This window comes from Neovison vison, chromosome 2 (assembly GCF_020171115.1).
Source record: "Neovison vison isolate M4711 chromosome 2, ASM_NN_V1, whole genome shotgun sequence".
Classification (NCBI taxonomy): Eukaryota; Metazoa; Chordata; class Mammalia; order Carnivora; family Mustelidae; genus Neogale; species Neogale vison.
Window position 1 is genome coordinate 85,728,166 of NC_058092.1, and position 14,965 is coordinate 85,743,130.

The window sequence follows — 14,965 nt, forward strand, 5'->3', positions numbered from 1 at the left end:
GATCCGCCTCTTCACTCCCTCTCAGGGTCCTTTGCCCCAAAGGACTTTGCCTTTCTTTTCGCAGTCGGACACCCTGGCACCCGGCACGACCCGACCGGACAGCCCCGCAGAAGCCCTCGGCGGGAGCCACTCCATCTGACTCTTCCACCCGGGACATAACTAGCAGGAGGCAGTGCCCCAGGCGGCGACGCGACGCTGAAGGCTACACCGGGGGCTGCCCGCCGAGTCGCCTAAGTGCCTCGCTTTCGGGGACAGAGCTGGCAAGCGCCAAGCTGGGGCTGCCGGAGCCGAGCCGGGAACCGCGTTTGCCCGGGCCGAGGCGGAAGCCGGAGCATTTGGGGGACGGGACCGCGGGAACCCGGAAACGCCTGGGCCGCACCAGGCTCGCGGCGGCTGAGGCGGCTGGAGCCGGCGGCTCAGGGCGTCAGGGGTCGCGGGGGACCCAGCGGGCTGGCCAGCCTTGGGTGCCGGGCGGAGCTGAGTCGCCGCCCGGGGTGCGCGCAGCCGGTGGAGCTGCGCGGGAGGTGAGCGTGGGGCGCCCCTGGGGGGAGGCGGGCGCAGGGCAGCAGGCTGCTGCTGCAGCGGCCGGCCGGGGCGCTAGAGGCTGCCGGTGGTGTGGGGGCGGGCGGCGCAGCTCCGGGAGGGGAAGGAGGAGGAAAAGGTGTGCGGGGGCCTGATGGAAAGTCCGTCCGAGTGAAGGGGACGGGGTCGAGATAAGCACGGGGGGGAGCGGATGAAGTGACACGTTGTACCTCCGAGGGACGACGTGCAGAATGTGTTGGGTGGAGGAGGAAAGGGCCCGAGGAAAGGGGTGTGTCAAGCGAATGAAGACGGCTCTGTGTGCCTCCGAGCCTGGGGCGTGGGGAGCCCCGTGGCCGGCGGGCCCGGCTGGCCGTCATTCCTTCCGTGAAGGTCCCTGGAGCTCCCGCTCCGAGAGTGGCCCTGCGGTAGGCGCCGATCCACCCGGCGGGGACCCTGCATTCGCAGGGACTTCGAGAGATGGAAGGGCTGTCCTTGGTAAGGCTGGTAGCGCCGCGGCCGGGGCTGTCCGGAGCCGGGCGAGATTCCTATCGGGAGATGTGTGCGCGCGCGCGCCCGTGTGCTGGACGGGGGAGGGGGTTCTGAGTGTTGAGGGAGGGAGGATTTTCGTAGTATTTATTTAACCAGCTAACCACCTTTCAGGAACGCTGGTTCAAATGAATTAAAGAACGATACGGAATGATGAAATGGGCCTTGCTTGGCCAACCGCTTCCATGCCATTACTTTATAGTAGCAAGACTGAATCTTTTTTTTTTTTTTTTAAAGATTTTATTTATTTATTTGACAGAGAGAGATCACAAGTAGGCAGAGAGACAGGCAGAGAGAGAGAGAGGAGGAAGCAAGCTCCCTGCTGAGCAGAGAGCCCGATGCGGGACTCGATCCTAGGACCCTGAGATCATGACCTGAGCCGAAGGCAGCGGCTTAACCCACTGAGCCACCCAGGCGCCCAGCAAGACTGAATCTTGTATTATGTTCTATCACATGCAGTCTTTGAAAATGGAATCAGAGTTTTTGGTTTTCAGTCAACGTTCAGCTTTGATAGTTAAAGATGAAATTTGGTACAGTTTCTCACTTGGTGGTCTTATTTGCATTGGAAAACTCTGGTTGTTTCCTTTAAGGGAATGTTAAGTTTATATTAATGGTTCTAACATTTCCTACGTAACACGTCCTCTTAAGTACAGATTTTGGTTTTTCAGCGTCTCAGTTTACTTCCCCCCTTTTTCCTTCCCGTGCTAAATGTGGTGCCTCTCCCTTATTTGCAATATAGCAATGGCTTCCAAAGTAGACTTGCTTCCCTCAATCTGTCCCCCTTCCAGTCACTCCCCTCCATACTGCTTCTTTTTTTTTTTTAATATTCTTTTTTTAAAATTTTTTTTAAAAGACTTTATTTATTTAACAGAGAGAAGTCACAAGTAGGCAGAGAGGCAGGCAGAGAGAGAGAGAGGGAAGCAGGCTCCCTGCTGAGCAGAGAGCCGGATGCGGGACTTGATCCCAGGACCCTGAGATCATGACCTGAGCCGAAGGCAGCGGCTTAACCCACTGAGCCACCCAGGTGACCCTCCATACTGCTTCTTAAAAGATAGCTTATGCAATCCCTGGTCACTCTTCCCTCAGAAGTACTCAGTGACCTTCTGTTGGCTCCAAAATACATTTAAAATTATTTAGGGTGCCATTCAAAACTTTTCAAAATTGCAGCTGTCCATAGCTCCAATCAGATCACTATGTCCCTTTCATTTTTTTGAATTACTTTATCCCACTTTATTTATTTATTTTAGCTAAGCTGCTGTAGTTACTTGGAAATGTTATTTCTGAACATGCTGTGTGCCTACTGCCTTGGACTTTGCTTGCATCCTTTCTTCTACAAGGATCTTCCTTACTATCTTGGTAGAGATTCTACTTATTCTTTTTTTTTTTTAAAATTTTATTTATTTATTTGACAGAGAGAGATCACAAGTAGGCAGAGAGGCCGATGCGGGACTCGATCCCAGGACCCTGAGATCATGACCCGAGCCGAAGGCAGCGGCCCAACCCACTGAGCCACCCAGGCCCCCCATTCTTTTTTTTTTTAATTAAGATTTTTTTTATTTATTTGACAGAGACAGGGAGAGAGAGAGAGACCATGTGCACAAGCATGGGGAGCAGCAAGCAGAGGGAGAGGGAGAAGCAGACTCCCTTGTAAGCAAGGAGCTCCATCCCTGGAGTTAAGTATTTGAAGGCAAACACTTAACCGACTGAGCCACCCAGGCACTCCGATTCTACTTATTCTTTGCCTTACGTACCACCTTTTTTTTTTTTTTTTTAAAGATTCTATTTATTTATTTGACAGAGATCACAAGTAGGTAGAGAGGCAGGCAGAGAGAGAAGGGCAAGCAGGCTCCCTGCTGAGCAGAGAGCGCGATATGGGGGCTTAATTGCAGGATCCTAGGGTCATGACCCGGGACTAAGGCAGAGGCTTTAACCTAACTGAGCCACCCAGGCGGCCCAATACCACCTCTTTTTTTTTTTTTTTTTAAGATTTGTTTGACAGAGAGAGAGAGATCACAGGTAGGCAGAGAGGCAGGCAGAGAGAGAGAGAGGGAAGCAGGCTCCCCGCTGAGGACCCTGAGATCATGACCTGAGCGGAAGGCAGAGGCTTAACCCACTGAGCCACCCAGGTGCCCCACCACCTCTTTTTAAAAACATTTATTAAGATATAATTGAGGTATAACATTATATTAGTTTCAGTTGTACAACGTATGATTTGATATTTGTATATATTGTAGAATGATCACCACAGTAAGTCTTGTTAACATTCATCACCACACAGTTAACACATTTTTTTTTCTTCTGATAAGAACTTTTAAGATCTACTGTCTTAGTAACTTTCAAATATATAATATGGTATTATTAACTATAGTCACTATGTTGTACCCCTAAGACTTTGTTATTTTATATATAATTAGAAGTTGACACCTTCTTATAAAGTTTTCTGAAGTCTACCATTAGTCTAAAATATTCTTTTCCTTTGTATGCTGAGCTTTACAATTTTAATTATTTGTTAATTTATTTTTATAAATTATTTATAATATAAACATATAAAAATACATTATATATTATATAATATATAACAATATAATATAAGTACAAAATATAAAATATTTATAAAATATTTATTTTTATAAATAATTTATAACTTTATTATTATTTTTTAAAGATTTTATTTATTTGACAGAGAGATCACAAGTAGGCAGAGAGGCAGGCAGAGAGAGAGAGGGAAGCAGGCTTTCTGCTGAGCAGAGAGCCCGATGCGGGCTCGATCCCAGGACCCTGAGATCATGACTTGAGCCCAAGGCAGAGGCTTAACCCACTGAGCCACCCAGATGCCCAATTTATAACTTTAAATATTTGTTAATTTGCATTTTACTGTGGTTATTTGAGGAATTTGTCTTTACTACCTCAAAGATTTATTACTAGGATTAAACATGGACCAGAAAGGCAAATTCAAATATACAGTTATTAATAAAATCTGAAATAAGTTCACATCACCACACAAGAATTAATCCTTGCCTCCAGGGTCACTTGTATCACAACTTGTATCCTGTTGTCCAGCTTTAGCTTACAGGGCTTTAGCAAAAGGGGAGTTTTTGTTTTTAGTGATTCCAAGTCGGAAGGATGGGAGAAAATTGGAAATGTTAGTTTGGATAGTCATAACAAGATAGTGGAGGAAAATAGAGGAATTCAGGATCCAGTCCAGTTCATAGGTAAATAACAAAACCTCAGAGACAATAAACAGGACTGGAATCTAATATCCACAATAGTGGGGTACTGAAACATAATTTTATTTCTCTACAGTCATCTCCATTTCTACCAAAGGTAAGCAGTATGACTAATTTGCATGCAAGATCAGTCTAGTTTCATTAAACTTGGTTTGATTATTTATGTAAAAATAGCGATTAGCCATGTAGACTCTTTTAAAGTCTGCCTTGCTGGAACTTTTCAAAAGTAATCTCTGAGTGGACTTTTAAAAGCTTCTCAAGGCTAGGACGCCAAGCCAAGGATTCACCGTTAGACTGCCTGCAATACCTTTAGATTTGGGAGAATTCCTCTCTTCTCTCTTCTAGAGGTCTCTAAGAGATCCTGAGGTTCTTGGGCCTGCCCGGAATTGACCTCTTCCTTACTCCCCTGATAAGACCGAGAACCCCAAAAGCAAGATACCAGTTGAGACTTTTTTTTTTTTGAAGGGGCATTATTGGCTCTATATAGTCAATCTTAGTTTCTTAAAGTTGTCTGGTCATATAGGATATTATGCCCATCCTTCTCTGACATTTGACTGAAATGTCAGTCAAAACTTGGGCAGTATAGCCAGTATTTCAAGTTGTATCTTATTACAGGGAGTACAGATTCATATTGAACTTATACAAATAACTACATTGCCATGAGACTAAAAATCCTAAGGGTTTCTGAATTCTGGGTGGAATAAGGTAAGGAGAAAAAGACAAAGGTTTAATTTTGTTTATCCAGGTACCCTTTTCCAAATTGTAAGTTCTAAAAAGCTTAAGAGAAAAGGTTTCCTTAAATCTTTTATTTTTTAAAATTTTTAAAAAAAGATTTTATGTATTTATTTGACACAGAGAGAGCATGAGTAGGGGTGGGGGAGAGGGAGAAGCAAGCTCCCAGTGGAGCGGGAAGCCCAACTTGGGGCTCCCAGGACCCTGAGATCAGGGCTTGAGCTGAAGGCAGATGCTTAACCAATTGAGCCACCTAGGCACTCCTTAAATCTTTTAAACAAAATGTTAAAGAACCAACAGTGTTTCAAACAAAAACTCAAAGATTACAATGATTCTCATCAGTTTATTCAGTCCCATTTAACTTCTTGTTTTTCTTGATTATGGGTTAGTAGTTTTATGAATCCGTCAGTTTTTTCCATGGAATTCTGAAAATTCTTCCCTAGTATGATCTTAAAGTTGTCAGAAACCTGTATTCTAGAGTACAGAATACAGTTGCCAGAATTCTTTCCATGAATCTTTTTGAAGACAAGTATTTTTGGATTACAGCAGCTTGGAAAAGCTTTCATGAAAGCATCAGTTTAAAAAAATAACTGTCTGTAAATGAAAAAGACTTAAAATGGCCATGGTTAAAGATTTGATCAGAGTTCATTTCTAAGGCAGTTGACAAGGATATTTGGTTATTTCTGTGACACATACTTTAAGATAATAACGAATTATGACTAATGACATTATACCAGACTATATAATATTTTAAGAAATTTTATACAGTTTCTGGAACACATGTTAATAACATCCTTCATAGAAATATAACCCAGGAAGGTTAAATATCACTTATTTAGCAAGGTTTTCTATATAATTTGACATATCAAATAAACCTAATTAGTTTGACATTTCTTTTTTTATAAGGAGCTAGAACAAATCTTTTGAGATGTTTCAGCGACCCTCTGGAACAAATCAAAGTTCCAGGTCCAAAAGACTTCATTTAGGATTTGATTTTGGGGAATTTTACCAAACATATTAAAATGTTTTGAAACGTATGATTAAATAGGATTGTATGATTAAATAGGATCGTAGGTCCTGTGAAACAATCCCTTTAACATAGATATATATATAAAACCTTCGCTCTTTTAATAGAGAAGGCTGTTTTCTTAAGTAATCAAAGACCTGATAAAGAAAATGAGAAACACAGGAAGTTATTTTGATAAAACACTGGATCTTTGTTTTCTAGGCAGGTTACTTAAAAGATAAAGGAAAACCTTTCACAGTCTTATCAGGAGTAGACCCATAGTCCAAGAAAACTTTGTTCTTTAAGGAGAAACAAGACTTAATTCTAGGGTACCTGGGTACCTCAGTTTGTTAAGTGTCTACCTTAGGTTATGATCCTGGGATCCTGGGATTGATTCCCGTATCAGGCTCCCTGCTCAGTGAGGAGTCTGCTTCTTCCTCTCCCTCTGCTTCCCTCTCTCTGTGTCAAATAAATAAAAAAAATATTTTTTTAAAAAAGACTCAGTTCTAGTTTTGCATCAATGTACTTTTGATATTAAGGCTCGTTTTTATAACCCCTATAATTAATGCATTCAATTTTAACCACTTGACCACTCAAAATAAGTTTCTTCTCTCTCTCTCTTCTCAGCTTTCTATATCTATTCAGTGTTTGTCTTTTATTTTGCTCTTTCTCATTATGGAAAAACCAATAATTCTACTTTAGGGCAAAATTAGTCCTTTTTTTTTTTCTCTTGACAAAAACATATCTCCATATCTTATAGTTTTCATACCAAAATACATCTGCTTTCTATATATATAGAGTTCCCCCCTTATTTCTAGTATTTTAATTACATATATTAATTAGAATTCTTAATTCTTAGAATGCTTAATTCTAGGGAAAACTAGGAAGTAAGTAATTGTGAAATGTTTGTCATACACCAACATTCTGGTTAACTCAGAAATGTACTACAGCCAACCCCTCTTTCTTTCTTTTTTTTTTTTTTAAACGTAGTCGCTGAATATCCATCATTTAACTAGACTTCTCAAATCTCTAAGGACATAAGTCTCCAAAAAGATTTGGGAAACTATTCAAGCAGACATAAAAAATAATTATTGTTGAAAAGTTCATTTATGAATTTTTGTATTTTTAAATTTTTTTACATTTAAATTTTTATTTAATTCACTTGCTTTAAAAACATATGTTTCAATTACTTATGAAAATTTCATGAGACATTAAGCAGCTAGCCATGTTATTATTTTTCTTGCTGACAAATTTTGTAACATTAAGCAGCTACTCATCTTACGATTTTTCTTGATGACAAATTTTGTAACATAGAGCTAATGTTGTGCTTATTTGACTTGTATACCCAGGTAGAAAAGCTGTATGTCTGCATTATATTTAATGCTGACAAGTTTGTTTGTTTTTGTTGTTGTTTTAGCTAAACCAACAATATTCTTATTTGCCAAAGATTATCTGAGTCATGTGAACTTAAAAACATTTGTGTTAGTTTCTGTATTTCTCTCTGAGAATATTATATTAATATAGTATTCCCTTTTCCCATAATTTAATTAATTGAGCTCTTTTACAAACTACTTTTGGCAAGACCATCTAGAGGTAGAAAAATATCACACATGTAAAACACACACAAACAGAAATGAGATCTTATGGCTTTTGTTTTAAATTCTTAACCATGTGTTAGGTACAGTAATAGAAAGCTCACTAGTTTATGTAAAAGAAATTGTGTGTCTGACAGATAGAATAAGGTGAGGTTACCTGCTTAGATGGCCAAAGCTTTTTACTAATGTTTGTTGAAAGACTTTTTTTCCCCTTAAGTTTATTTATTTAAGTAATCTCTATACCAAACCTGGGCCTTGAACTCATGACCCTGAGATCAAGAGTCATACACTTCTCTGAGTGAGCCAGCTGGGTGTCCTGAGAAGACTTTTTAAGATTGTTCGTTTGCCCAGTATCCAAATAACTCCCTTTCCCTTTTCAGCATCAGGGTAATTGTCTCTGACCCTCTTAGAGATCCTGATGGAGGATAGGGGTCTTAAAGTTCAAATGACTATAGGCTAAAGTGAGGAGAGAGAAATCTTGCAGGGGTAGAAAGAGGGATAGTGGAGATAGGGGCCTGAAGGATTCAAGGCAAATGGGTAGAATATTGAAGTTGGCTAAAGGAGGAAGAAGGAGCAGAAGTAATGGGAAGGGAGAGAGGTCTTAGAAGAGCCAGTTTGGGAAGATCTTAGGTTTCCCAAAGAAGCCAGTGAAGTTCCAGATTATCCTCAGCAAAATCGTGTCAATAAGAAGGAGGTAGACAGAGGTGGCAGAGTATATAGCCAGCAGGGGTTCAAGAAGAGGATTTCAGTGGACTGAAAAGTTCTCATGAGAAGCATAGGATGAAAATAGAACAGAGAGGCATTAAAGAACAAATAATTCCCATCAGGCTCCAAATACCAGCTTCCAATTAGATTAACTTGACCATAGAGCTCCTTTAAAAATCCTTTCAAATATCTTACCAGATTTCAGCTGGGACAAACAGTAAATATTCCTGGCAGTACTGAACTCCTTTTTAAAAATATTAAAAAAAAATTTTTTTTTAAACCAAAGGTAAGCCTATCGAGTGACTCACAACCAAAACCAATAAGTCTTTTATGACTCAACCATGATGCAAGAAATATCTCCAGAGAAGGTAAAAAAGATGCAGCCCTCCCAAGGTCCAAAAGCACTATTAAAGATAGCCAAAAGAAAGAGACATGTACCCAATTCATCCCCCATCCCTAAACAACTGGCAGCAGTCAGTAGGATGCTAGCTTCCAATGGAGTGCAACCCCCATTTCTGTCTAGCTCCTATTCTATATTCTGTATTCTTTTTCTTAATGACTTCTAACCTGATGGTTGAGCCACTTGCACACCCAAGAACTGATAACCTGCATGCTCCAGGCAGGCAGAAAGCCAAGCCAAATTTTTAGGGCACAAAATGAGATAAATAGGGAAGGAATAGCTGCACTTTAGGAGGCAAGGATCAATAACCAGCGGGTACCCTAAAACCAAATTCCTGAGAATCTTAATTCAGAGAACTAATATTTACAGATGTTTTCCTTCTGCTAATCTGATTTGGAAATGAAGAGGCCGTATGAAATTTTACCTTCTTCTCTTGACTGGGTGTTATATAGACAGATCAAGGAGAGCTGATTTGGTTAGAATTCTTACCCATCTCTGGCCTCTGCTGGTTCTTCCAGGGTCCCATCTGTGAGCTGTAGAGTACGTAGGGTATCTCAGCATTCCCATCTTTTGTCACCAAAAACTGTAGGGGAAGAAACTAATTTTCTCTCTGATCTTCTGAGTTCCTAGCCGAGACTGCCATCATAAAAGACAGATCAACGAGAAAAACAGAGCCTTATTAACATATGTTCTCCATATATACAGTATACAGTGTATACATTCAAGGAAAATGAGTAACTCATATGAGTAGCTTTAGAATTCAGAATTAAATACCATTCTGAGAGGGAAAGGGGAAGAGAGATGTAGGCCTCTTAGGGGAAAGTAAGCGATTTTTAGGAAAGATGAATGGACCCTTAGAAGAATATGTAAGAATTAAGATAGTTTGTGGCAAAGTTTATCTGGGTATAATGTTAACTTCTAATCTTCTATAGTGAGTCAGTCCTCCCTAGTTGATGAAACTCCTCTGGGGAGGGGGGATTTATGACAACTGAGTTGCTTGTAGAGGATTTGTTTTTAGGTAGAAGAGGAAGGTTTGGGGAAAGCCTCCCCTGCATTTGCTGTTTTTTAAGTACCTACAGCATGAAATAACCAATATGCTAAAGTGGCTTATTTTGCAGGTGGCATATTCTATTTTCTTTCACCCCCATTTTCTAGATGAGAACATTAAAGGTCAAATAACTGGCCCTAGGTTTTGCACAGACTCTTTACACTGCTTCAGTTATATTTGATATGCATATAGTTTGTATCTTCAGATGTGTCTTTTTTTTCTTAAGGTTTTATTTATTTATTTGAGAGAGACAGAGTACAAATTGCGGGGGCAGGGTGGGCAGAGGGAGAGGAAGAAGCAGATTACTCATTGAACAAGGAGCCTGATGGAGGGCTCTATCCCAGGACCTGAGCTGAAGGCAGACACTTAACTGACTGAGCCTCAGATGTGTCTTTCACACAGTGAGAACTCAATATGATGAATGAAGGAAAGATACACATTAGAATCAACTGAAATAAACTCAGTTAAAGCCCAGTCTTACCATTCAGTAGCTGCGAAGTATAACTTTTGAGGTTTTTCCTTCTCCTAAAAGTTTTAGACAGGAAACTTTTTATTTTATATTAATCTGCTGTGGAATTTTTGTGTATGTGTATGAAACTGCAAAAAAATTAAGAGTAAATTGTAGACTTGTCAGTAACTAAAATCCAACCAGCAGGTAATAATGTCATTGACCATCATTATTTGAACATCATCAAACCAGCAGTTAATATTGTTACTCATGTGTATGAATTTATTATTAAAGTTCAGATCATGAATTGATAGCTAAGCATTAGATGTTGACTCTCTAAAAGCAAGTCGATCCTAAGTATATTCAACTTAATTGTCTGGTTTAATGAAGGAGTGTAGTGCTGTGGTTATATATTTTTGTGAACTTTTAAATGTTGTTTGCTAGGTAGATTTGAGAGTGTTTGGTATATAAATATGAGAGTTTTTACTTTATAAGCTTGAATGTTATGCAGCTTCTCTATCTAAATTGGCTGCCCAGAATTCTTACCAGTTTATCATTCAGATTGGAGGTACCACTTAAAAAACAAAGAGCCAGTTACTGTATGGAGATAAGTGTTTTGATTGAAAAAGCATGATGGATCAGGAAATACAATAGAAATTAGAGTTAAGATGAAGCTGAAACTTAAAAAAAAATTTTTTTTATTTAAAGATTTTTATTTATTTATTTGACAGAGAGAGATCACAAATAGGCAGAGAGACAGGCAGAGAGAGATAGAGAGGAAGAAGCAGGCTCCCTGCCAAGCAGAGAGCCTGATGCAGGACTAGATCCCAGGACCCTGAGATCATGACCTGAGCTGAAGGCAGAGGCTTAAGCCACTGAGCCACCCAGGTGCCCGAAGCTGAAACTTTTAAGTCACAACAGGTAAAATGCTAAAAAAGAAGATCATTCCAATAAGAGAGTGTCTATATACACCTTTTACCTGTTCTGCTTACTTTTTCTGTAAAAGCAGGATATGAAGTTTTTTTCTAAATTCATATGTTCTTTAAAACCAATTTTAAACAACACTTCTAGTAGCATTTTCTAACATGAGTAAGTCTTACAAAGGTATTCAGTGAATATTCAAATAAAGCACTAGAGTATTATAACCACTTCTTTTGATTGATAGCTTTTAATCCTCATAACCATGGTGTGAGGTACATACTATCCCTTCCCCTCCATAGTATAGATGAGGGAAAGGAGGGACAGAGAGGTAAAATACTTTGCTCTATTTAGTGGTGGGGACAGAATGTGAAATTAGACAATCTGAGTACAGAGTTGTACTTTAATATACTATTGTGACTGGCCCTCTAAAACTTAGACGTTTTTAAACACTTCGCCTTTACTGCAAAGACCATGCAAAAGACTTACTGCAAAAATTCATAAGTCATGAATTGGTAGCTTTGACTGAGAGAAATCTTCCTTTATATCGGAGCTCTGACATGTTAGGCAAGGCAAATTATATACTTAATATCTCAGAACCTACAGGTTTTTAAGTATTTTTTTTAAATTTTATTTATTTATTTGACAGAGAGAGAGACAACGAGAGAGGGAACACAGGCAGAGGGAGCAGCAGAGGGAGAGGGAGAAGCAGGCTCCCCACTGAGCAGGGGAGACTGATGTGGGACTCGATCCCAAGACCCTGGGATCATGACCTGAGTCAAAGGCAGATGTTTAAGCTACTGAGCCACCACGTGACCCAGAACTTGCAACATTTACAGATTAAATGAGATTTAAATGAGATAATGCCTATAAAGCACCTAGCACAATGTCTGATATGCTGTAGATACTCAATAGATGTTCTTTTATTAATTTAACTTATGAAGTTACAATTATTAGGAAACATTTAACGGAAATGTGTTTTGACATGGGTGCCTGCATCTTTTATGTATTATACAGAGAAGCTTAATCTTTGAGGGTCATTCTTCCCTTCTGAGAATTTTACATATGGTAGAGTTTATTTATTCTTTTATAAATTCAACATAGAGTATATGCCTATTATGTGACATATCCTGGTAAGGAGCTGCAGGAAATACAATGATGAGTAAAACATGGAAATGCATATATGTCAACAAGTTAGACTGATAAAATTTATAAGTGGTATTATAAAGTATAAGTATAAAAATCACATTGGAATATGGTAGAGGATAGACTTTTGTCAGCTTGAAACTTAGGAAAACTTCACTGAGAGTAGACTTGTATTTTGATACAAGAGAAAAAATTCTACAGATAAAGAAAAGGAGAGAAAAATTATAATTAAAGAAAAAAAAATTTTTTTTAAAGTAAACTCCATGCCCAGCGAGGAGCTTGAACTCACAACCCTGAGATCAAGACCTGAGCTGGGATCAAGAGTTGGATGTTTAACTAACTGAGCCACCCAGGTGCCCCAAGGAAAGAGTTATTTTTTAAAAAGGGATATTTCTTCAAAGAATGCATGAAGAAAAAATGTTTCAGATAGATCATAGTTTATGGCAGAGAATTTAGGTTGGGGCCAGGTAGCAACAGACTGTTTTATCTGAGTTTGTCCTGTATCTTTTATTGGTAGGGAGTTAGTTAAATTTTACAAAAAGAGAAGGAATGAGGGGCGCCTGGGTGTCTCAGACGGTTAAGCATCTGCCTTTGGCTCAGGGGTCCTAGGATTGAGTCCCACATCCAGCTGCCTGCTTTGCAGAGAGCCTGCTTCTTTCCCTCTATCTGCCCCTGCTTGTGCTTTCTTTCTCTTTGTCAAATAAATAAATAAAATTAAAAAAAAAAAGGAATGTGATCAGATCTACATTTTCATAAGATACCAGCTATACGGAGATTTGAGTTGTGAGAGTCTGAAGGCTGTCCCATCAGTTGGGAGGCAGAGTGATGTAAGAACAGTAAATATTGAACAGGCGTAACTGAAATGTACTCAAAATCTATGTGGTTTATAAACCCATTGTATATATAAACTCCTAAGACTATAGGTTTACCTGGGAGTGGTAACACTTTCCTGTTTAGAAAAGGTGGTGGTTTAAAAAAAAGACAAAATCCAACCACTACATAGCATTTGAATTTTAGCAGTGGAATTTTGTCTTTGGGGGAGGGTGATATTCTTCCATTAACTACTCAAACACAGTTAAATAGCTAGAGTTCAAAAAAATTTTTTGTCCTTGACAATCTATCAAACCATATATCCATAAATACCAGCTAGTTCTATATGTTCAATTAAGTTTCAGTTAAATTATTTTAAACAGTTTTCTAAAATTTTTACCATTTATGAGTGCTACAAAGAGAAGCATTTGGAACACCTGGGTGGTCCAGTTGGTTGAATGTCTGCCTCTGCTCAGGTCATTGTCCCAGGGTCCTGGATTTGAGTCTCCCATCGGGTTCCTTGCTTAGCAGGGAGCCTGCTTTCCCTCTGCCTGTCACTACCTCTTCTTGTGGTTGCTCACTCTCTCTCTCTCTGACAAATAAAGAAAAACCTTAAAAAAAAAAAAGAAAAACATCTTAAGGTCCCTGATCTTTCAGGTTTGGCCTCAGGCTGAATTAAATAGCTAAACATTATTCTTAATTATCCTGGTACACTTTAATTTTTATAATTCTTTTTTTTTTAAGATTTTATTTATTTATTTGACAGAGAGATCACAAGTAGGCAGAGAGGCAGGCAGAGAGAGAGGAAGGGAAGCAGGCCCCCTGCTGAGCAGAGAGCCCAATGTGGGACTCGATCCCAGGACTCTGCGATCATGACCCGAGCCGAAGGCAGCGGCCTAACCCACTGAGCCACCCAGGTGCCCCACATTTAAATTTAAAAAAAAAAAAAAAAAAGATTTTATGTATTCATTTGCCAGAGACAGAGAGAGAGAATACAAGCAGGGAGAACAGCAGGCAGAGTGAGAGGGAGAAGCAGGTTCTCTGCTGAGCAGGGAGCCAGATGCAGGACTGGATCCCAGGACCCTGGGATCATGACCTAAGCCAAAGGCAGATGCTTAATGAACTGAGCCACCCAGGCTTCCTGGTAATTTTAATTCTTAAATATTTGAAAAAAATGCTAGAAACTTGTTATTAATGTTAGTACTTGGGGAATAACACTATCTTACAGAATGATTATATTATGTTTGACTTTCTATTTTATAGATAGGTATGTTTTAGATGGCATGTTTTGACATATGTAGTATACCTCAAACTGGGCAATACATCATGTTTAAAGGAATCCATTTGGGCGCCAGAGGGGCTTCAGTTGATTAAATATCCACCTTCAGCTCCGGTCATGATCCCAGGGTCCTGGGATCGAGCCCCACATTGGTTTCCCTGCTCAGCAGGGAGTGTGCTTCTCCCTCTCCTGCCTACTGCTCCCCCTGCTTATGCATGCTACTTCTCTCTGTCAAGTAAATAAATAAATTCTTATTTAAAAAAAAAAAAAAGAAGTCAATTTGAGAAAACTCCAGTGTGAACAGAATTTTTTAAATTGGAAATTGTTTTTTAGATTACAAACTCTTATCTGATTACTGTGTTAATATTTCCAGTTACAAAAACAAAGACATGAATAAAAATAGTGATGATCTGTACTATCTTTTGCTCTTTATGTCCTTTAAAATAGAATAGAAATTGGTGTTTTCTAAAATAAGCATTAGTAGAATTACTTTGTAACATTGGTCAAGTCCTTCCCTTCCCTATAGAAATATTATGGACATTGGGGAGGGTATGTGCTATGGTGAGTGCTGTGAAGTGTGTAA

At 39.5% G+C, this 14,965-nt stretch overlaps 1 protein-coding gene across 1 annotated transcript in view; it reads left to right on the forward strand.

The window, feature by feature from the left end:
* The first annotated feature begins 375 nt into the window (after positions 1-375).
* The window catches only part of SLC35A3 (solute carrier family 35 member A3), a 60,247-nt gene continuing 45,657 nt past the window's right edge, over positions 376-14,965 (forward strand). The window contains exon 1 of the mRNA XM_044238753.1: positions 376-524. The gene's annotated coding sequence lies outside the window, so the exon portion shown is untranslated. The remainder of the gene's footprint in view (positions 525-14,965) is intronic.